The 23,560-nt window shown below is 44.8% G+C and overlaps 1 protein-coding gene across 2 annotated transcripts in view; it reads right to left on the reverse strand.

The window, feature by feature from the left end:
- Window positions 1–9,759, reverse strand: part of RASSF6 (Ras association domain family member 6) — a 31,916-nt gene extending 22,157 nt beyond the window's left edge. The window contains exons 1-4 of one of the 2 annotated variants that reach the window (XM_087735679.1): window positions 9,660–9,759; window positions 8,598–8,678; window positions 5,239–5,389; window positions 3,860–4,671 (exon numbers count right to left, since the gene is read on the reverse strand). The gene's annotated coding sequence lies outside the window, so the exon portion shown is untranslated. Of the gene's footprint in view, window positions 1–936; window positions 1,065–3,859; window positions 4,672–5,238; window positions 5,390–8,597; window positions 8,679–9,659 lie in introns of those variants that run through there. The other variant, XM_087735680.1, reaches the window with a different exon arrangement.
- Window positions 9,760–23,560: the final 13,801 nt, after the last annotated feature.

The following is a 23,560-nucleotide window of genomic DNA, read 5'->3' on the forward strand; positions in this document are numbered from 1 at the left end:
AAATTCCTCTTGGACTTCCTGAGCCAGCTACAGCAATGCAAAGGCAGAGCCTCGCCTGACAAGATCCGAAACGGACGTAAAACAAGCGATCAATTTTTTCCTTTATGTTACAAACACTACCACGAGGACTGCATTGGTAATAGCAACAAATCCAGGTATTTAAAACAACTGGATTTACCCTACAAAGGGCCTCCCAATCTTTAGTAAGATTATTTTCTGTCATCGCACAGAAGTGCCAACAGCCGTACTTGTGTGCCAGGACATGTTGTGCAGACAGAACTGTTAAGCACAGAAAACAGAAACTAGGAAACTGATGATTAGCTCAAATCACTAAATATGCAATGCACCCCTCCACTACAATGCCCTGTTCTCTCTCAGGGGCCATAATCCCTCACAGATGCCATTTTGTGAGCTTTGGGGGCCCCAAGTTTTTAAGGAAAACAAAAGAAGCAGAGCTGATGTTTGCTGAAGGCTATGGGTCTTGACATCATTTGAAGAGCTGAAACTTCCCAGGTTCTAACCTCTGCCTGCATGAAAAACGGCTTCCAGGTATTGCTGCCTTTGGCCTGGTGAGCCACTGGTAGAGGGGCAAATCTTACCTAAACATCTGAAACACCATTAGTCATGCTTGGCATTGGTTACACACACCCATTAAGTCACCCATTGGATATTATAGAGCTTTCTAAAGCCATACAAGGATTTGCGTTCCCTGAAGCTACCAAAATGTTACAAAGAGCAGAACCAAAGGGAACTGCCCTGTCCAAAAGAGCTACAATCCTACAGCTTCTCACACCCATTAGAGCTCAACCAGGAGTAAAATCACAACCTCACCACACCCAGCCACCTCACCCAGCACTTAAAAACCCTAACTCCTCCACACTCAAGGTTTCCAGACTCAGACACTCCTCAAACCCAAAGGTTTCCATCAAACCTCACCTCCTGAGATTCCTTTCTGTATGTCACTCTAGATCTAGGTTCTTCTGTCTTTAAGGCACAAGACCCATGGTCTGCTCCTTTTGAAAGGCACCTTCAAGCCCTCTCCTGCTTCCCTACACAAGTTCCCCCTCCAGCTTTCTTCCTCTTTGCAACACAGGGTCCTCTTATGCTCAGGTCCCTCCTCTGTAATGGTCAGTTGAGGGTCATGTGACTGTAGCACCTGACTCTCATTTCCAATATGCTAATGATTTTTCTTTAATTACTTCTTTCTTAAAGCAGTTGAGTCATAATGTGGACTGTCCCCTATTTTCTACTGCTTTTAACAATATCGGTTCAGTACTCTCCACAATCAAAGGGTCACACCAGATCTAAACTAGAGTTTTGAGGAAGCTTCGGACCTTAATTCTGACTTAAGCTCTCACCATCGTTCCTGTGAAGGCATGCTCACCTGCTACAGCTGGAACTGCCCTTGCAAAACAACCAGGGTTTTTTTCTGTTACTTCTACGCTTGCCTTTAGATTGTGTACAAATGGGAAGATTCGATTTGCAAAGCGTTGTATGACTATTCGTTATTGTGCCCGAATTTTCCCCATTCTCCTCATCCGAAGATGTCCTAAATCATAAAGCAAACTTCAGCAATAACTCGAATTCCAATATATTTTGCATCACAGACATACGTACGCAAGTCTGTATTTTCTCCACACGCTCAGTGAAGAAACGGGAAATGTCTCGGCTCCACTGAAGATCAGTCCTAGAGCCACATTATAAATACATGAACCTTATCCAAAAAACTCTACCCGTAATCAGTCTGAGTTTATTTTCTAATGAACGCTGCAAATCAGACATTGTTTTCTTGACTTTGCTGCAGCACACGGCACTGTGTAATGCAATGATTAAGAACCTCTAGCGTATGGTCTGCGGCACTGTCCTAAGCCCTGTGGAACGTGCCTGCATGTTACTGAGCTCGGGGGGATCTGGGAGGCTCTGAACTCCATGCTGTCCCTGTTCCCTACCCTACCGGTCAGACTCTCAGAGATATTCTCTCTTTTTCCTCAGACTTTCATCCTCTGAAAATTTACACGGTGCTGGATCCTGAGATGCTCTGAGCACACACGAGTCTCTGGCAAAATTCAGAGAAGAGCTCGGCAGCAAATTTTTTTGTGTGTAAACTGCAAGATCTATTTGAAAAAAAAGCTGGAAGTAAACTGCACTTCAGGACTGTCACTATTACATAGTGTACTGCCTAAATACAGTGTAATGTACTACTAAACTAAGATAAATATTCCTGCTTCATAGCAATCGATGCTGAGTCATCATTACGAAGCAAAAACCTCCTAACGTTAAATTACCTTCATGCTAGGCTGGATATGGGTTAAAGCGCGCTCCTGTAAATACCTTGCCGTTGTCTAGGTAAACACTTTAGTGGTTAAAAAAAGTAGCCCAGATTTCTAGGTATCATTCTCTTCACGCTCGCCAACAGAAAGTACAAGTTTTTCACACACTACTCTGCTCTGGGGCAGTAAATGGCAGTTACTTTAAGGAAGAATGATGACCCGTGCTAGCCAGCGTGGCTAGAATTGACAAACTTCAAGAAAATGGTAAGGACAAGAGGGGATATGGCAACTGGATTCGGCAGATGTTTTACTGAGATCGAGATTATAAAGCAATTTTAGTAAAGAATGTGTGATACAAAACTATGTGACATCTCCACCATATTTTACATGACTGTATTGGAGCAAGTTTCCTGATGGCATAAAACGAAGACACTCTGTCAATACCGACGGAAAATAACCTTTCAGTGTACATAGCGTCATTAGGGGACCTAGGAGACTGAACCACAAGTCACCTAGCAAGAGCTCAGCTCCTATAATGTCTTCCCGTATCAGATGCCCAGATAAACAGTATGAGGAGCACACGCGCGCTTATGCCACCTCGTTTATCCTAGCATCCGTTCTAGAAGAAAATCAGATTTCCTTAAAGAGCCATCACACACCAGAGCTTCTCCTGTACAGATGAGGACATAGTTTGTCACTGCAGGAAAGCACACTGAAATAAGTTTCAGTTATCCTTACAGACGTAACTCTTTGTGCAATAAAAGTGTTCAGGCTGAAAAGGAGTAGCGTGAGAAACAGTTTTCTCACTCATTTTTGCTCTGTGATTATGAAGTGAGGAATCAGAAGCTGGTGGGCACGGGGGGAATGCGTGGCAATTGCAGCCTGCCTCTGTGCGTGAGCAGCCCACGCTCCTTCGCTCACAGCCGCTACGCGGTGCAGACATTCTTCACATTGTGTCCCAGCGTCTCTCCGTGGCATACAGTTCTTCATTGTATGCTGCTAAGCACAAATAACTTGAGTGATACATCAAACTGCTGGGAAGCTAGCGTAAAAACGGCGACATCTGAGACTTAAAAACATTTCCACAGTGAATATTGACTGCGTAAGCAAGTAACATCCCTGATGCGCATCATAAAAATTGTTCAGAGAGAGAACTGACTTTTTAATTTTTGTACTGCATTAGATATCTAAACAGACAGCAGAGCAGATGATCTATTAGCATCCGTAGCATTTATTCATTAATTTGCTCTTGAAAATCTCACACAAGCACAGAGAGCGCTGCGAAGGAGAAAGTGCAAAGCCCACAGATTGGGCTGACCCGCTGAGGTTCTGCCTTGGGTTTGGCCGTTTGACGAGACCTCCGTGACTCCTCAGTTCTCTCTAAGAAAGCTCACCCTCTGACACTGAGACGCTCCTCAACTCTGCTCGGTCTCCTTGTTGAAAATCACCCCATAGACCCTGCAACTGCTTGCCCTGGATCGCTCCCGTCCTGCCATGACGCTGCTTTGCTATTACAATATCAAATAACCCCTTTCGGCATTCAGCTGTCTAGCGTATTTTACCAAGAGTAAATACATTTATATACTTACTGTGTCATATTCATATTCTTCTCCTGAATGTCTGATTGCGTGGACCACATTTTTCTTCTCGTTCAGCTATGCAAGGCCCAAGCTCTCGTGAGTAGGGTCCTAGAGCAGAGCGAGCGCTGCGTGCCATGGGTGGCAGTTACGCGTCAGCTCGATGGCAGAGGCGGTGGCATTTCAGTGGCGCTGGATGAAACAATAGCGTCTCTAACTTTGACGGGCTAACTCTTCTCTCCGTGCTTGGCTAACACATTTACAACCTACGCTAGGTTTCGTGGGAATTAACCAGGCTAAGATCTGATCTCATCGTTGAGGACATCTGAATGTCTTTCTGGTCTAGAAGCGCTTTGGAAAAACAAAAGCAGACGAGAATGGAGGCACGTGGAACACAGTGGTATATAAAATCACTGCCTGATTTGGGCTGTGAGCTCTGCGTGTTCCTGTGTAAGGCAACATAAACAAGTCAATAGCTGTTCAGGAGATGCCGAAATTCTGGAAAGACTCTTCCCTGGGCAGTTGTTCAGAGGGTGTGTCTTCCAGTCTGGAATTTGATCCATCTGAAACTGTCATTCTCAGCCCTGCGGGCGATACCTCGCTTCTAGCCGGTACACATGTCCTTACAAGTGAAGAATCTGAACGAGCTGCCCACTGGAAATGCAAATTCAGCCTCTGGGACGGTGTGATCCCAGCTTCCACGGCGCACGCCGCGCAGGGGAAAGGTACCACGCTTGCAGGAAGCAATCCTCACCACAGGAAACCATGGGCTGCTGAGTGACAGAGGCCGTCTCCAACGAGATGATGTTCCATCAGCTAAAAAGCTGTAGAGAAACAGGAGTGTCTTTAGGACCGTAAGTTGGATGGTATGCTTGCCCAGGTCTGTGCCGAGAGCACAGGTTCTAACAGGTGCAGGAATGGAAACAATTTCAGGCGCCAAATTTTATGCAAAGGTATTGCAGAAACGGGAACCGCATCTCAGCGGGAAATGTCCAGCTATTACTGCAGGGATATGGAGAGGGAGCTGGACGCTCCTCTCCCACAGCACCCGCTATCTGTGTAGATCCCTGCGTAGATTTGGCCCCTGTGCGCTTCCGTAGTACCTCAGCGCTGCAAGAGCTGGCACTGAATTCTCAAGCCTTCATTTACGGCAATAAATTTCAGAATTTCAGACACCTTCATGAAAAGTTACAGAACATCTAGCGAAATACCGAAATACCCGGAAATTGAAGACTCTCAGATCAATGACCATTTTTACAAGATTGATGTGAATGTTCAAGCCTGGCACCACTCTCCTGACATATAACACCAGGGATTTGCACTTAAATGACAATGTTTTTCAAAGAGCGACAGTGTTGTCTCTGCTGTTCACGGACAGCTGCCTGTGTTACCTGAAATTTCATCAAAGGTGACAATCTTCTGGGGTTGGATCCTGCTGCTTCCTCTGCCCCACACCAATGGGCAAGGCCCTGCTAGGTGCAGGATATGCTTCTTCCCAGCGTATCGCACTTCATACGGCAATGACACATGCATAACTCCATGCTGCAAAATGAAAAGCAAGATCTCTTTCATTGTCTGCACTCCGAGGGCACCAATTCACCTTAATGATACTGATTTGCCTCACCTGGCACCTCCCCACCCCCTGACCCTCGCCCATGGGCCCATGGTCCTATTTAAGCTCAGGCTGGAGTAGCTCCTCTTTTTTTGAGCTGCGTTGTAAGGCTGTTGGTGTCTGTCTCAGTGGTAGACACATCTATGCCTGGTTGTGAACCCTACTGATCCTGTTTTGCAGACTGAATTGCTTTTTTGTCACTCTAGACTTGATGGGCAGTCACTGGATGATCTGGTTTTGACGTGGGGATTTGATTTCTTGCTTTTACATTGGTCCTGTTTCATCTGACTTCATCTGGTACTTGCACTCTTGCTTCAGTGTGGCTGCAGCCTCTGGCTCTGCTCAGCTTGCCTTGCTAAGGTACCAGGGGAAATGTTTAGCAGGGGAGATGTGTAAGGGGTGTGCTGAGCAGGTAAACTGCTGCCAGGGAAGTAGTGGGGTAGGGTGCTTGCCAGAGCCAGCTGGGCCGAGGCTGCAGGTAGTCTGCAGCCCAACGCGGTGAGCTTGCACTGGCCCCTGCTGGCTTCTGCAGCAAGATGTGCCCCAGAGACCTACGGTGAGCCACGGCTACTCTTGCTCTGCTCCATCTCTCAGGGTGCTTGGAGCAAACATAATAGCAACTGTAGTTAAAAACGGCTGAGCTAAGACACTCCAGTCCTCATGTTGTTTGTATCCGGGATCTTGTCTCTCTGGCCCAATTGCATGTGTTGCTGCAGCACTTCATTTTTATGAGCTGCCAGGGCCTCGGTGGAGCAAAAATAATTTTCATCGTATGCTGTTAAAATATTACAGGAAGTGGAGTAATTTTTTCAATTAATTTGGTATTTCTTCAAACACTGACGTTAGGAACTAAAATTGTGTAACTTGAAATTTGTTTTTTAAGATGTATACCTTTGTATTTAATACACCAGCTGAAACAAAACCTAAATGGCTCTTGGATTTTGTCAGAAGTTCTTATAAAGGTAAAAATAATTTCTGCTGGCTCTCTTACCTTCTCTGTCATCAAGATAGACAAGATATCATCAAGACAGACAAGTAAGAGCTGGCAGAAATCACTTTTTCTTCTGATTTTCTTCTGGTTTTATTTAGCTCTGTTTTCTACTAACTCTGTTTCCAGAAAAACGTGTTATTGCAAGCCTTCCCTGGTACACAAACTGAGCGAATGCTGTTGCAGTCAAATGGTGTATATGAAGAGGATACACTAATGAAAGTTATTTGACATGCCAACTGCTTATCTTACACTGAGCTTGTTCCTTAGTACTTTACCTTTTCTTGACTCTTTAGACTATAAATGTTTCTGATTATGCACTTGTTGGTCTTTGTCCTGATCTCTAAAGAATGGAAAACCCCCACTGTTCCAATATAAACACTAATACTAGTAATTATATTGAACTGAAGTCAACAAAACCACACCCCAGGGAAACGGCCCATCCCTGCCTGCCCTGTGTGGGATGGTTGGGCTGCAGGGGAGCGCAGGCACTGCCCGGCAGCGCAGCCCTGCGGGCGCCAGTCCGTTCCATAACAGCTGGTCTTGAACTTGGCGGAGCTGAAATACTGCTGTTCTCCCACTGGTGGACGGGCTGCTAGAGCTGTCAGCATTTGTGCGGGGGAGTTGCCGTTTGGGAGAAGGCTCTATTGACTCGGGAGTGCTGAAAAACCCTGTTAAATTTTCGTTGGGAATTTGTTTTAAGGGCCCATGTAATTTAAGTGTTAAGGAGAGGCTGTTACAACAGGGAAGGTAGCTTCCAAGGTTTAAGGAATGGTCAATGGCAGATGAGGTGAAAAGAGTACCAGCTGTAGCATGCTACATGTGGAGATACAACATAGCAGATGCCAAACCTCTCATTTATACCTGCCTTGGTACCGGACTTGAAAATGGCCCTGTTATAAAGATAAGTCTTGTGGATGTACGGAAAACTACAGACCAGTAAGTTGATGCTTTTACCAGGCGGGTTAGAAGAACAGAAAACAAAGAACTCCACCTAACATATTGGGGAAGGGTTAACACAGCTTTTGTTGGCAAAAGCTGTGGCTCGGGACCTGCTAGGATGCCAGGGACTCAGGTGGTAGGGATGTTCTCGCTACCTGGAGCACATAAACAATGTCCATTACCAAAGATTCCTCCAGAGAGGAGAGAAATGACTTATGTAGAAGGAGAAACGGTTAGAAACGGGCAGCAGGACTAAGCAATGGCCACTTTTTGTAGGAGAGAAGGGTGGTCTGAGTCCCACAGAGCTGCTTTGGGACCTGGGCTGAAGCGAATCAGGCAGGTGAAAACTTCCACCTGAAAGAGCTGAGTTGCATATCAAGAGTAAACAGTTCTCCTTGTCCTCTAAAACTCTTCATGTATAATATAAGTATGGCACAGCATGTATCAATCAAGCCTCCCGTCAGTGACCTTTTGATCCTATCTCATAAAACTACTATGCGATTACAGCTAGGGATAACGGCACGGAACAACTTCAGTCGCAATGCAGCGGTAGCTTCCAGGGTGAAAGCACAACGTTCTTGTACGTAAGTAATGGAATGATTTTGGTGTGCATGAGAAGCGCAGGGCTAGACGTACGGGTTTTGGATTTGGTGTGGAACCGTCTCTTAATATCATGAAGAGCAGGCTCTGACTGCTCTCTGTGAGAAGAGGCTGCTCTATGAGATGTGGCCTCCAGGTGGAACTGTGGACCCGCCTGACCTCACAGAGAGGCTGCAGCATCGCTAGGAGGGCCACCCGCCTTTCTCTTGCTGCATAAATGCCTGCAGTCCCTGCAACACCAGGTCTGGGAACTGCTTACGCTGTTGTTGTTTATCAGAAGAGACGGTGGGGCGTGAAACTCGGAGTGGGTACCTGGGAGAAGGATGTTTCGTGCCTAGGTACTGCTGCCTTAGCGGTCTTTCCTATACCTCCTGGCTAAAAGATACCAGGGGAAAAACCCGGCTTCCTACTTAGACTGCCTTAAGAAGCACTGTCGTTACATTTTATTGTGCTGCATTTTACTGTGGTGACCTGGGGCAGAAAAGAGGGAGGGAAGGAGAATAAAAACGCGGGGAGGAAGGGGATGGACTTAGACACATCTGTCTTTCACAGACTCTCCACAGTACACCCGTAGCCATGCTGAATAACCATACTTGGCGTTGCCTTACCAAAGGGCTGCCCGCGTGAGGCCGTGGAAGCAGACGTGAAACAGAAAATGAGTCCGTTCTCAGGGATATCAGTAGATCTTCCTGGACAAGAAATAAGAGCAGAAAAAGGGCATGAGATGTCCGGTTGTGGTTATAAGCTTTACAACGGTGCAACAACAGAAAAGGTAACTGGTTCTGGACAAAGAAGCTGAAATGACACTATAGTCTCCTGCTTGCTTGAAGTTGTTAGTGAAGCGCTTGCGAAGAGAAATCCCAATATTCCTAGCAAAGGCAAATATTATTAAAGCAAAAAATCTGGACCACAAATGCTAACTCCTGGACAAAACAAGAAACGGCTATGGCCACTCCAGCCCATGCCGGTTTAAGTGCAAGAGGCTGTTTCTGCCATTGCTGTGAAAAGGAAAATATCCTTCCTATTAGCTTTCAGATTAATGAGTTTCTAGACTGCAAAGAGACAAACCATTCTCTCCCATCAAACATGCGCTGCGTCTCATAGCAGAAGAAAACCTTGGTCGTGTTTTTCACTTCAGGGATCTTGTTAAGGCATGTGAGATGGGGGAAAAAAAAATCAGATTACACAAGTGGAACGTGTGATAGGGAAATCACCTCAGTGACTTCAGGGGGGTGAATAAGACCCTTGCAATCCCCAACAATGTATCAGGGATGCAAAAGGAATACGAAACAGAAATAAATCATGCAAATCCTACAGCAGAAGCGTGACCTGCGTCGACTTCTGGCAGGAAGTTGGGCTTTCAGCTAACTGGCGTTGCTATCAAAACAAAACAGGCTGCCGTGAAAGGCAGGGTGTCACCTGGAGCTGAATTTCCCGTCTCTGAGGTGTGGAGGAAAACCACAATCCCGCTCAGGTGCTTTCTTCTGTGTTAGTTTATTTGTTTATGAAATGCGATGAGGGTGAAACATATTGCTTGAAGCCTTTCCAGAGGATTATAAGGTAGAGTTATTTCAGAAAGGGAGAAAGCAAGCCTCTCTTTTTCTGAATTACAGATGCTGTTTCCATTTTAAAAGGTTCAACTGCCTAAAGTGTTAAAGATAAGCTCATACCGGTAATTTGCATCTTTTCGTGCAAAAGACACAGAATGGAGGCGGCGATGTTTCTTCCAAAGGTCTTCTAGATCCATACTTCAAAGGACAGTCGGTAACTCACAAATCCTACAGGTGCAAAAAGAAAACCCGGTTTCCCTTACGTTGTCTGAGGTCTGTACTTGTTGTGTCTAAGAACTGTGCCAATACTTCATTTAATCACATAACCCATGGCAACCCTCTGCTCCTGTTTTTTAAAGTGTATATACATTCTTTAATAAAATAAAAATATTAATCACTCAGTTCTCAAGGCCTTTCAGCTAACCTTCCGCCATGCTGTGTACTTGAGAGTATTTCTTTTTCTGAACCTCTAGAAAAGAGTCACATCTCCTGGCGGTCAGGCAGCCTCAATCTATGCAGCTACGTAATTTTATAGAGGAGGAGTCGGGCACAAAGAAATAAAGCTTAAATCTTCAGCAGTAATTAATTTGCTCTGGAATGACCTTTGAGGATGACAGCCTCATCTTCGATGAGATCTTTGCAGATCCTGCCCTAATCGACTCTCCCAGAGTCACAAAGCTCTGCACCAAAGCCAAGAGCTGGACCGAAATCTCCGGGGTTCCAGGTTAATGCTTTAGGCACGTGACTGTCTTTTCTCTGAGTTTATCAATATCTTCCACATCATGCACGTGCAATAAATCTAATTTACTTGCTGATTTTGTCCTGGGTTGTCCTTATATTTTTCTTTCACGAGGGACTTGCCTTAAGCTGAAGATTCCCAAGGGGTCCATGCTTTCACGCGGGCACTTCTAAAGTAAGATAATGAAACTGCCTCGGTCGTTGCTCTCACAGATGATACCCAGCAACTCCAACAGCAGTGACAAATGTGAAAATCGGGCCATTTATTTAAGTATCCACGTGAAAATTGCAGAGCGCAACTTCAACTATCAAAGGCCATGCTGCTGACTTGCCTGCAGAATGTTAACGTCACGTCCCCTACCAAATAACACCAGCTAGAAAATACACACATCTATGTTTCCTTCTCGCAAAGTGATTTCATATCCTTGCGGGGAGCCCTAGACAAAATTTCTGTATTCAAATACCCGCACGGGAATGGGAGCTTCAGATCCAGCTTCTGAGCTCAGCTTTGTGATTCAGGCCTCTTCTTCGCTGCCTGGGACACAAGCGAGTAGCTGCTGGTTGTGCAAGAGCGCTGAAGGTTGTGGAAAGGCTCCGTCCGATTTCGAAGAGCTGTGGCTCAGCACCGGGGCAGTGTGCAGAGCACCTCGGGGCTGAGTCACCACTGCTATTATTCATTTTTGCAGTGTGCAAAAGCTCGGCTTCGGATAAGTAGCCCATGCTTCTCGATACTTTTCAAAAATAGGAAAATGGGATGCTTGCTGGTGCTAGAGTCTTAGCACCCGCTGCAAGCCCCGCACCAAAGGCTGCAAGATGCCATCTGGTAAGACTGCAAGTGCGGCTAGAAACCCTTTATGTGCACTCTCTGCCATTCCTGACTTTTACAAGTGTATGCTGTCTGCTGGGTTTATGCTGAAAGATAGGATCTAATGCATCCGCTTACTGATCCTCCTACAGGGACAGACGATTGTTCTGAACCCACTGATGAGCTACGCCAGGAACTTGGGCCGCGCGGTGGCGAAACGCCGCCTGCTCGGAGCAGAAGCATTCTCACCGAGCGGAAACGTTAAAATGCTGATTGCCGCTCCCAGGCAGGAAGCTGCCCGGCTCTCCTTAAAGAGGGACCACCGCTTCTCTTTCAAAATGACAGCGTCCTTGCTTGCGTGCCATTAGTGCCGAAGCGACTTCCTACACAGGGCTCCCAGGATGACACTGTGCAACACAACGAGATTGCAACACGATGCGGCTATGATTGTATTGTCTTGCTGGAACTCATTACAAAGTTCCTGCCTCCAAGTAAAAGAATGACATGAAAATGGCCTTTGGATGTCCCCGCAACAAATGATTCATTTTGAAATGAGCAATGGCTGCTACATGCGGCCTGGAGGACAGGGCCCTGAAAAACAGCAGAGATGCAATGTACCGACGCTGCCTTTTGCAGATAAACAGCACAGGGAGATATATTCACAGTCTGAAAGACGGGAGGCACGACTGTAAGCGACTCGCCTTAGGCAACAACTGCTCTTCTGCCTCCAGCTTGCTTGTTTTCCCTTTACACCATAGCAGTCCCGTGCAGCACAAGGCTCTAGCTGTAGTGCTATAGTTGTGACAGTGGATGTAAACTAGAAATAACAACAGTATGGTCTGACTGCTTCCTGAGCAGCCCTGAGTACCCGAGACCCTCGCTGGTCGCTGCTGAGGTTAAGGGATTCAAGGTATTATCAGATAGCCAGCACCTCCTTCGTTCTCACCCGTTGCTGCTAGCAGGAAGAGCCAACGTGACTGAACTTGCCATGAAATGAAGTGACCTATATGTTAGTAAGGCTTCATAAAGACAGCTTTCGTCCTGTGATAAAAATGTCATTATGTCTCGTAATTCCATGGTGTCGTATAACTTAATTTGATGGCGCCTTAGTTCTTTAAGGCTTTAGAGCAATCGTCGCTAATCCTTCCGATATTATCTGCCAGCTAATACGGCATGTCTGATGCTTCATACAGTGGATTACAGTGCTTAATTTTCTAGGCTATGTTGTTACAACGAAGGATGTAGTTCGAGACGTACAGCTTTGGGCAAGCCAGCGTAAGAAGTTCCTCTGCCTTCCTCAGCCCTGGCCTCTTGTTCCCACCTCTGCAGCGCAGCTTTTGCAGCGTCTCTTCAGTTATTTCACTACCGCGATCACAGAGCCAGAGTGTGAAATGGAATCCCCCTCAAATAAATAAGGCAGAATCACCCTAAAAATAAAATGACCGGCACTGGGGTGAAAACACATGTCTGTAATAACAACACCGCAGAAGTCTCAGCCCATTCCTATTCCCAGATCTCAAAATAAGTCCCAAAAGTCTTCCACTGAAACTCTGATTTGACTGCATGTTAATGAGAAACGCTGTTCCTTTTGGGATTAATTTGTCCAAAACAGTAACACAGCACAATAACTGCTGGTAGCTGGGAAATATCGTTGATTCAGAAAAGAAATAAGGAGAGGCCAGTAGAGGAGGACGCCGAGGAACTCACCATGGGGCGACACAACTTGCCTTAATGTTCTGCCTAAAGACTAAAACCTAATTTTTAGTAACTTCAGAAGGGAAGCAATTGATTCGTTGTCTGAACTTGTGCCACCCGGTTTACACTTCGTACGGTCAACAAATGACATAAGTACTCAAAAAATGTGTCTGAAAACCAAACTTCTTTTTGCTCTTACGCCTTCTGCTGCAGACACATGGTTTTAATCTGGAATTTCTTTCGATAAATGATTACCATAATGTTTGGCATTTCCTTTCAGACTGGGTTGTGAAAAGAGCAGGACAAGCACTGGCTTATGTGGAATTGCAAGCATTCCTTTCAGAACGCATTATGGTGCGTTTAAGACATGACACACAATTTTTAATTAGTAACTTCTTAAACGAGTATCACAAAACACCAATGAAAACAGTACTTGATGAAAAGTACCGCTGTGATAGAAAGCTTTGGACAGGATCTTCTTGTCTGTCATGGCAGGAGTGTTTACGCCACAGCAACAAAGAATACATCAGCTTTTTCATGCTGAATGTATATTGCAGTAGCCAGTGCTTCAAAGGTCGGTGATAAATTGAGCTCTATCTCGAACCTGGGCATAAAACCTAAAATTTTTGAGGAAGCTGCACAAATATACTCCAGAACTCATTTTCTCCCTTCCTGCCCAATTCTATACCTTAAAGCTCAAGCCTTATTACTTAAAGATTGTAATAGGAAAGGCTACAAGTTCGAGTGTCATCTGCACCTATTCCCTTTCCCGCACTTGTATAGCGTACCTCAAAAACTCATATGAAAGGTGAACAGAGTGACGTTCAACTCAACAAGTGCACATCCTGCTTATTTTGCAACCTTAGCTGGAAGGAAACTGTTTTCAAACTCTGGTTTAGTAACCATTCCCTGATCAAAAATACTGCTACATCTCCCTCACTAAAGCGCAAGCCAAATCCGCATGAACTACTAATTGCACAGGGTTTTACAACTAACCACCACTCGTACAGAATGAGATAAAGCACTTGCTGTCCCTGCTCCTGGCACACAGAACTGGACAATATTATTATCTGCAATACTTTCCAAAGTGACTTTCATTTCACAGAGAAAAGCATTTAAAAACTGCAGAAACAGCTGAGAGGTGCGGCGTGGTTACAGGACCTTTGCAGTTCCACGTGTGTAACTCCAAGCTTTCACCAAAGATGGCTCCAAGTGAACGCATTTGTACATAAGTACGCACTTAGGCGGGACAGTCAAATGCTTTGAATGCGGCACTCGGCAGTTACCCTTTAAGGTACTCTTGCCTGAAAATTGTTTATGATGTCCCAACTGCATTAGCTTGCTAGGCCTTCTATGCTCATGAAGACTCTTGTCACTCTTGAAACACTCATCACGCTCCACCTGCGATCAGTACCAAATCTGCAGTCAACACAAAAGTAACAATAAAGCTCATGTGCAGCGGGAGGAGTGTTAGAGCAGCCATGTTAATGTGCTAGGAGATCTTGTAAGATTCAAGGCTGGACATAAGGCTCAAACTCTGAATGCCATACGTTGTCAGAGTAACTGTCACCACCTAACTGCTTTGCCAGGATTCATGAATCACCCCGTCACCTCTTGTTACAGGTGACACTGAGTCACTGAGTCAGGTCCTGGCAAAGACTTGACTACAATTTTTGTACTGGTGCTCCTTGCTGGTCTGAGCAATGTCACTCTCCTGTTACCACCCCAAAATGATTAGGTTAGTAGCACAAACCACACTGGGGGCAACTGTGGCTGCACCACCCTCAATGAGTGCTGCCAGAGTTCAGGATCCTGAAAGGAGGGGGCAAGGCAAACAACAGGATCACAGCTGTGGACTTCAGGAGAGCAGACTTGGGGCTCTTCAGGGATCTGCTCAGAAGAATCCCATGGGACACCATCCTGGAGCGCAGAGGGGTCCAGGAGCGCTGGTTGATTTTCAAGTATCACCTCCCCGCCAACCTCAAGAGCGGTCCACCCCAGCAAGGAGGAAATCGAGCAAAGGCAGCAGGAGACCTGCGTGGATGAACAACGAGCTCCTGACAAAACTCTACCATAAACCAAAAGCATACAGAGGCTGTGAAGTCTCCACCCTTAGAGATGCTCAAAACTCGACTTGACAAGGTCCTGAGCAACCTGCTGTAGTTGACCCTGCTTTGAACAGGTAGGACACGCGCACGCGTGCGCATATGTGTTTGTATGAGCGTGGACTGGGCGTTCTCCAGAGGGCTCTTCCAACCTCATTCTCTCATGTCTTTCTGTGAAACCGTGATTCTCCATCTGGCTCAGGAAGAGGTAACGATGTCTGGTTAGATGATACCCGCAGTGCCATTGGACATCAGTATTTCCAACTCAGAGTGTTCACGCAATGATTTGTTGAGGAGGTTGTCTGAAATAGGCAGTGAAACATCTCTCAAGTCAGACACGGGACATTTGAATCCAAATAAACCTGAAAGATAGCTTTGGGCGATATAGGGAAGGAGGGATCTTTTTCCAAAACAAAATGAAGCCTACAGACAGTGTAAGGAAGGGCTACATTTTTGAGATGGCAGACGCCGAACTTCAAAGTAACACGGTTTTGTTCACGTCAGCTTCAGCGAAAGTGAAAACATTTTTAGTTGTGGTGATAGAGCTGATGCTAGTACCAGAAAAAGGTGAACTGGGCAAGTTCTCGCTCTCAAGGCTGTGTTACAAATCAGACAGCGAATGCTGAGCTTACTACGTTGCTCTGTTTATTTCCTACCAGCTCTGAGGCATACCTAGTCTCAAAGGTTTGCCCCATCAGACTTCCTGGGTAGTGTGAAAGTCAGAGTTGCTTTTGGACCATCTCAGAGATTCCTAGGAAGGACACGCTAAGCATGAAGGAGAAAAAAACACTGTCTCAAAGTATCTTGGCTCCTTTAAGACTGGCAAATCCTTAGTGGATTTGGTGGAACAGAACTTGGCCGAATGCCTCAAGTAGAACAGTAAAACTGGAATACGCAAGGACACTCTTTTCAGGAGAGAACCTCTCAAACCGTATCAAAGCCAAAAAGTAGATGCAAACATCAAGTCTAACCAAGAAGAGGGGGTCCTAGGTCTCTTGCATTTCTCATTTACTCTCTGACAGTCTATGAGAAGCTCTTCTGGAGGACATCTTACTACCCAAGGAGTTTTTGTCCTCCAAAACTGCAGAAATCATGGAGATTTTGCAGAAGCAATGGAAGTCTTTTCTGAAGAATATGTGTGATTGACAGAATGAACCTTCTGAAAGACTGCCAGCCAGTGTGCAGTCATGCATGCCGCTTCAGAAATGAAAAGGATAAAAGATACGCTGGAATCGAAGCTTATAATGACTCTTAACAGTTCCCAAACTCTCCAGTGGTTATTACACGTCAGAAGAATGGGGAAGGGATATGGTTTTGTGTGAGTGGTTAAACGTTCGGCTCTGTGACTACCCCCAGTGCGTGCCTTACGCTCATAATGGACGGTTTCCTCGTACTGGGATCGGGTACCTCAACAGGTTGGACTTAACAAACAGGTATTGGCAGACCTTCGGGAAAAAAGTGCTGAGGAAAATCAAACTCCTTGCTGTACGTTTATATCCTTGATCTACCTTAAAGATTCAGATGTTTGGGTTTGGCATGGGCCACTAATGGTCTGTGTCAACACAGCCGTTTATGCCAAACTGAAGTGGGTAAATTCCTGTATTCTAATTACCTTACTTCTTATAAGAGTAAATTAGCTCTGGGCCGGAAGTAAGAGACACAGTGATACAGAAGAGTAATTTCCACATCTTTCATTGAATCCAATGACAAATACTTTTCCTACAATAAACAGGAGAAGATGGCTTTCATTCAAAGAGAATCCAGGCCCAAAAAGGACAAACACTGAAGCGTAATACTGAAGAGAGGGTAGGGGGGAGGCCTTTCGGAAGTTCAGGACACACCTTAGGAATTCCTAAGGGTATAAAACCACTAGCAATTCTAACTGTGACAGTTCGAGCTAGCTCAGACCTCGGTTGATGGTGGTTTGGGAAACATCAGACACGCCGTCATACTGTACACACATCAGTCACACAGAGGTAGGACCTACCTCAGGTTAAGAAGATCAGTCTGGGTAGGAGGTGTTTACGTCCGGTTACAAATGACTGCTCTCAACTCTCAAGTCACTTTCTTTTGAGGAGTTAAAGAACAGATTCATCACTTTCCCCAAAGCACCGGGCTGAATTGCAAATGCACTAGAAACTTCAGGTGTGAGGAGATATGATTCGGAGTATAACTACCCAGATGGTTAGACATAGATTTAAACTGCTAAACAATGGTATTTTTAATTTCAAGTTCACAAAATCTGAGAAGCTTTACACACAAATAGAGTTGCTTTCCCAAAGTGCTATAATATTGCAGGCAACCTATGGAGGCTTAAAAAATATGAATTCTGTCTTCCTATCACTGGGCCTTTAAAAATCTAGAGAGCTACTTGTGAGCGCTTGGAAAAAAACACGGTGCAAATTCACAAAATCTCCCTGTCGCACAAGTGTTCTGGTTTGCTATTACACATCTAGGAGGAGTGGAAGAAGGCAAAACAGGTCATACCTAAAGCATTTGTTTGACCTGCTGCTGACTTTTGATCAGCGTAATAAAATCCACTGGAGTTAAAGGAAGTTCTCCATAGCAGGAGTTGCCAAGAAGTCAGAATAATGTAAATTATTCCCGGGGGTTTTCAGTTTGATATAGGAACAAAATTACAACATGAAATGAAGGAAAGAAGAGGGAAAGCCAGTGACAACAAGAATTAGTTTGCATCCGCTGAAAACCATTACCTTCCAGCACAGTGTTGCCAGTCAGAAAAAGTATATGCTGGAGGTGCTGCCTTTGCGCCTTTTTCTTGAGGAGCGGGACTGGGTGGGAAGAGACAGGACCCGGGGGCTGGTCCCATCTCAGCTGACTTTCCTGACGTCTGCCCGGCATCTGTAACAACCGCAGGAGGAAGCGGAATACCCAGGTGCAGCTGCAATGCAAATCCTTATTTGCACCTATGAAGAGGGGAAACCAATCTCTTCCACAGCAATACCACAGAGCAGAACAAACACAAATTGTTAATCTGCAAAAATCGATGCCGTGCACACAGCGGGGAAAATATTTAACGTGTAAATAAACCGGCAGAAATTAATTCCCGGGGAAGAGTTACATGCTTGGAGTCAGCTAATGTTTCTGCAGTGTCCGACCAGCAGGACTGCACCAGAAGCAGATTCCTTAGGATGTGTTTGTTCCATTTTGGCCTCCAGCTTGGCACTTACTCAGGAGCATTCTCCCTCAGCTCCAGTGTCAGAGGTCTTTGTTTCAGGAGCTAAAAACTCCTTATGTGATGTAAACATCCATCCAGTCTGCTCGATGACGATCGGTCCGTCGAGGAGGCAGCTTCCCGCACAGTGGGGATGGGCCCTCGTGGATAAAATGCAGACTGCAGCTCCCTTCCTCTCCACGTTCTTCTGTCTTCACCCTTTGTTCTCTCAGGTGCGGGCAAAAAGCCTACGCGTAAGCCCTCCATCTCCAGTTCAGAGTGATTTTTCCTCCACGCAGCTGAAACTTTGGCAATAAAAAATGCCTTGATGATTTACACACAGGAATTTGAGGCGAATGCACCCTCTTCTGTCTCCTAGTAGCTGTTGTGCTTCACATCGTATCGCTGCCTCTGAGTTCAGGACCTTGTTCTCTTCAGATTTAGATCCAGTGCCGAAGCCTGACTCCACTGGTTTTCATTTATTCCTGATTTACACCAGTAGGCGGATGACTGGAATTGCAATACCCGTGTAGCACAGGGTTGTTAATTCTGCTTTGCTTTGCAATAGGCTTGAAAATACAATAGCTTTGGAAAAACTGTCATTACTTTACCGTCTCCCTCAAGTAGATAACGGCTACCTAGAAAACAAACTTCCAGTTTCGGCACAGCTGAGCGGATAGAAACTTGCAAAGGGGGGGCCAGGGAGGAAAGGAGAGAGTGTGAGCGAGTGCCACTCCTAAGTATCTCCTCCGGTCCTGTCCTTATTCTCAGCTACTGTTTCTGCTCAGTCCTGGAAGTCTTGGCCTTGTCACATTAAATAAAATATTTGCTTGAGGAACTCTTTGGGGTTCATGTATTGTAATTGGTTTTCAGTTGCTTATGATGATTAATGAAAAAAGGTATGTATTTAATAGGAAAGGCAACACATGGTGATAGCAGCTGCAATACCGGAAAGTCCCTGAGTAATCCTACTGCAATTTTTTTTTCTTAAAAATGCAACTACTGCAATTAAACCGCAGTGGTCACTTGTTTTTAAGAAAAGTCGCTGCATGTTGAGTAGCATGAACATCCTGATCGTGCTTCCGGCAGCATCCTGTCCATTTTCTTTCTTTTCTTCTCCCCCACCCCGTACTACTTCCCTTTCTGGAGATTACTTCATTTCCTATGCAATTACTGCATACACGGGGAAACCCCAGGAATATACAAAGGCAAATATTTTCCATTAAACCCGATCAGTACATGGCTTTTGATTGTATTGTTAATGGGCCAAAGGGCACAGAAAGGAAGGACTGCAATTTTGGATTCTTTCAAACGGCTGAAAACTGTGAATAAAGTTCTGAGTCAACCGTAGATGTTCTGCTCGAGGCTCAGGGACTTTGCTGAAGCAATGCTCAACATCGCCATGAATGAATTTTAGAAGTCCAGCCGCAAGGGCGGAGTATTAAATGCATAGCACTAGGATCCAGAACAGCTAGTAAGATGAACAAAGGGAAATCAAGCCGGTTAACAGAAAAATCAGGAGAGAAAGAAGTGATAGTGACGGTTTTAGACGCGTTATACAATGGCGTATCGCGGGACCGCTTGCTTGTGCTGCTGCGAGATCCACGTGCCAGGTGCTCTCGAGACAGAACTCGAAGGTGCTTCTCCTGCCTCTAAACCACAGACTTCATCAGCGGTGTAGGTGGAAAAAAATATTCACCAGCATAGGTGTTGCAACTGCACTTCGCTGCAGCAAGAATCGCAGGCCGCCTGGAAAACACAGGAATAGGGATCATCATCTCCTGCACTGTGAGGAAGCAGCACTGCGGTACAGCAGAGCTCTGGCTCTCATCCTTCTTCTCAGAAGACTCTCTGCAACCTTGTGACTCATTAATACTCCTTCGTTTAAGCACTCACACAGCGACCTTTGCAACACCTGCCCAGTAGAGGACTGATGCAGAAAATCCACTCCACGTCCAGCACTTCTAGAAACAAACGAATGCAATTTCTATTCTTGTTAACGGGGGTAAATAGGAAGCATGAACAGCTTCAGGAGGAGGGGCAGAGACAACGACATGAATGTCAGCGAGCCTTTCCTGAGAAGGGCTCATCAAAACGAGTCAGGGTTTCAGAATGGCATATCAACTAAACAAAAAAGAACAAATATTTTTGTAGAGGGCTGACCCAGACGCTACTGAAGCTGATCAGGAAGATCGGTACTAAACGTGTATCTCATGGTTGCATTTCTATTTACAGCCGTTTGTTCCATATCTTTCATGTAAAAGTCATTCAGTGTGACAGTTGCCAACTGGCCAAGATGTTGAGACATTTCCCCTTTGCAGATCAAAAGTATGCATAGATTTTGCATACAGGGCCACAAGTATATGAAAATAAGAGGAAGAATTTGCCTGAAGGAAACCTAAAGCTCAAGCAGGACTACCCTAATATTCTGAACGTAATATTCTTTAAAAAAAAAACAACAGGAGTTGTCACATTCAGTGACCCAGCTGCTCAGCTATTCCTCAATGATCTTTTACATGTTGGGATGTAAAATTCCAGGCATGAGGCAGGATTTCTAAAGATACCGGTGAGCAATCACTGAGGGAGACGAGTACAGAGCAGTGCAAGGGATTTCCCAGGGGAAAGAAATCCCCCACTGCTCACGGGAGCACAAGGAAATGTAAAGTTCCAGGTCACCCCCAAGTCAGGCGAAGGTGGGCAGAAGCATACACAAAATGATCGGGGAAACTCCAGTTTTTCCCTCGAGTACCTCAAGCTCTCTCTTGCCCTTTGCTATGCCATAGCGTAACTGATGTGGAAGCCTCAGTTACTGCAATGAGCGGATTTTATGCCTGTGGTATCACCTACAGGTTGACCCGAACTAATCTAGCACGTACCGCTTTGCCGCGTGATTTGGACAGGGACTTTTGCACCACACGCCAATGTCGAAAGTCGGACGCAGAATAGTCTGCATTCCTGTCTGTCATATATTGCTGATAAGGCCGTTGTTTCTCAGAAATCTTATCACTTGGTACGTGTTAAGGCACTCTTATACCAAGAAAACGGAAGCTTCTCAATAACTGTATTTATGACCCTTATGACAAAAGAAGTGTTGATTCAGCTGGAGGCTACCAGATATTGTTTACGATACTCATATTTAAGGCTTAGGAGTTATTCTCTTCAGTCAGAGACTGTATGCATCAGAAATTCAGCAGCTTTTCATTCACCTCTCTCACGTCTCCAAAACCAGGGCCTCGTAAGTAAATTGAAACGGCAGCTCCTCTCTTTTGCCCAAGTCACAAGAGTTGACAATAAAACATGTGACCTTTTCATTTACGGTTCATCTTCTCTGACTTCTCTCTGTAACCACAAAAGGAATTTTATCTTTGTTGACTGCGGGTTTTTTGCAGGCCAAGTCTTCCCTTCCGCTCACTACCTCTTAAATCACAAGTCAGAACGCGGGCCCTAGAACTCTGCTCAGTTGTTCCCCTTGCTCCATATCAAGTTTTTTTATACTGTGATCATTACGTTATATAGGATAGATGTAAGACACCTAAGCCCTTTCTTTATATTTGAGGAGTAACATACAAGAGCCACAAGCATCTTATCTGTCTGGATCACAAAAGCAGAAATAACACTTCCTTAAAACACAACAGGTAGTAGGTTTTACGCAAAGAAGACAAAGAATAACACCTTCATTGCTTATACAGTACAGAAGCAATAATTTTATCTTTGAGTTAATGAAAATCATTAATGAAATTAAAGACAAAGAACAGTTTCTTGGGTTTATTTGGAAGAGAGGTCTACATTCCTTAGGCAGTGCAATTTATACTTGCATTTTCTCCTTGTATGCGGGCCAGAAGACACTTCCATTGATACCCTACTTTGCATTTCTGTAAACAGTTTGCTGTGCCTGGAAAGAGTGCGTTAGGGGGAAACAAAAAGTCCAGAGAGAGATAGGAATGAACAACCCAGCCTATGCTGCTATCAGGCAGCACGACAACATTTAGTAAAAAAAGAGCACCTGGAGATCCGATAAAGGTCTACAGAATTATGAAGGAGATGGAAATCAGGGATAAGGATCGATATCTAACTCTTGTTCTCCCATAAAAGAATCAGGAGGCATCAAATGAAACCAGGCTCAGCGTGGGAGACTGCTAGGGATCAGTCTCAAGCACACCTGATCTTGCCTTACACATTCCTAGACATCTGCCGATGGCCAGGATTGCGGAGAGGATACTCACTAGGCAGACCTCCGGTTTGACACGGAAGGGCTGTAATTAAGGGCTTATGCGCTCACGTTAGCTAATCCAGCTATGTTCCCTGCAAGCTGAAAATTTACAGGAAAGACAGGTGCTTAATTCCATATCTACACATCTTATTAGGCTACTATGCAGAACACATCCTCTAAGACTATTTAGAAACTTAATTCTGTACAACTACAGACGCTGATATGTACGGTAATGTTACGTGAACTGCAGTCCGGCATACATAAACCTCTGTGTCCTTCCTGATGAGTCAGAGAACAAGAAACCTGTATTCGTTCATATCTGGTCCTATGCTGTGCCCCTTTGACTGTCTCCATTACCTGGCAGAACAATACGGGATTCCTTAATGTTTAACCCCAAAAAAGCCCACTTGTGTTTTAGTATTATTTTCTATTGTTAATAAAAGCGGCTGTACATCTCTGACTTTATCTGAATAATCCTCCTTCATGATCCCATCCTCACTTTTCCTTTAATTTTATCATAATCGGAAGAAATTTACTTGTTATGGGGTCTAACTTAAATTTGCACAAGTGCCTCAATTTATTTCAGAAGCGGAATCCTGCAGCAGCTTTTAGAATTTTCCTCTGCCTCCATTCAAAGCAGCAAACAGTTAAGAAGTTTTGGCTTCAGAAGAAGCAGTCATCCTCAAAAAAAAAAAAAAAAAAAATCCACCTGATGAGGCAAAGCAATTCATCGTATCATAATAATACATACCGTATGTTCTCAGCAGTACGACAAGGTCAGTCCGGATTCTGTTGCTTATTTCAGTGATGCTAGGTTTTAATGTATCAAAAAGTACTGTAAGTATTTCTGCAGAAGTTATCTCAGTATATAAAGAAAGATTTTTTAAAATGTAATTGCATATAAGGACAAGGGGAGCTCATTAAAATCCAGTTCTAGGAGCTATCATTTCTACAAAGTATTAGCTCCTACTTCTATCACGTCTTAAAATGAAAAAAAAATCAAAGCTCAAAGACACACAGATGGAAAATCACAGATCAAACGCCCTCCACCAGAAGTGGAGGTTTGCAAAGACTAACATAATAATAACAGCAGCAAAAGTACGAAGGTACAGAAGAAATTAACCACAAGAAAGAGAGTATTACAAAATCCCTATTGATTCCACAAAGCAAAGTAGAGGGCGATTTTGTACATATTCTATGTTTTTATATTTCTTTAATTAATGAAGCGTTTCCTGTTAATGAAAAGCAATTTCGTGGTCATCTAGGGAACGGGGCTTACCCACTCACCTGTGA

This window comes from Nipponia nippon, unplaced genomic scaffold (genome assembly GCF_047370975.1).
Source record: "Nipponia nippon isolate SJK-2023a ecotype South Korea unplaced genomic scaffold, ASM4737097v1 scaffold_6, whole genome shotgun sequence".
NCBI lineage: Eukaryota > Metazoa > Chordata > Aves > Pelecaniformes > Threskiornithidae > Nipponia > Nipponia nippon.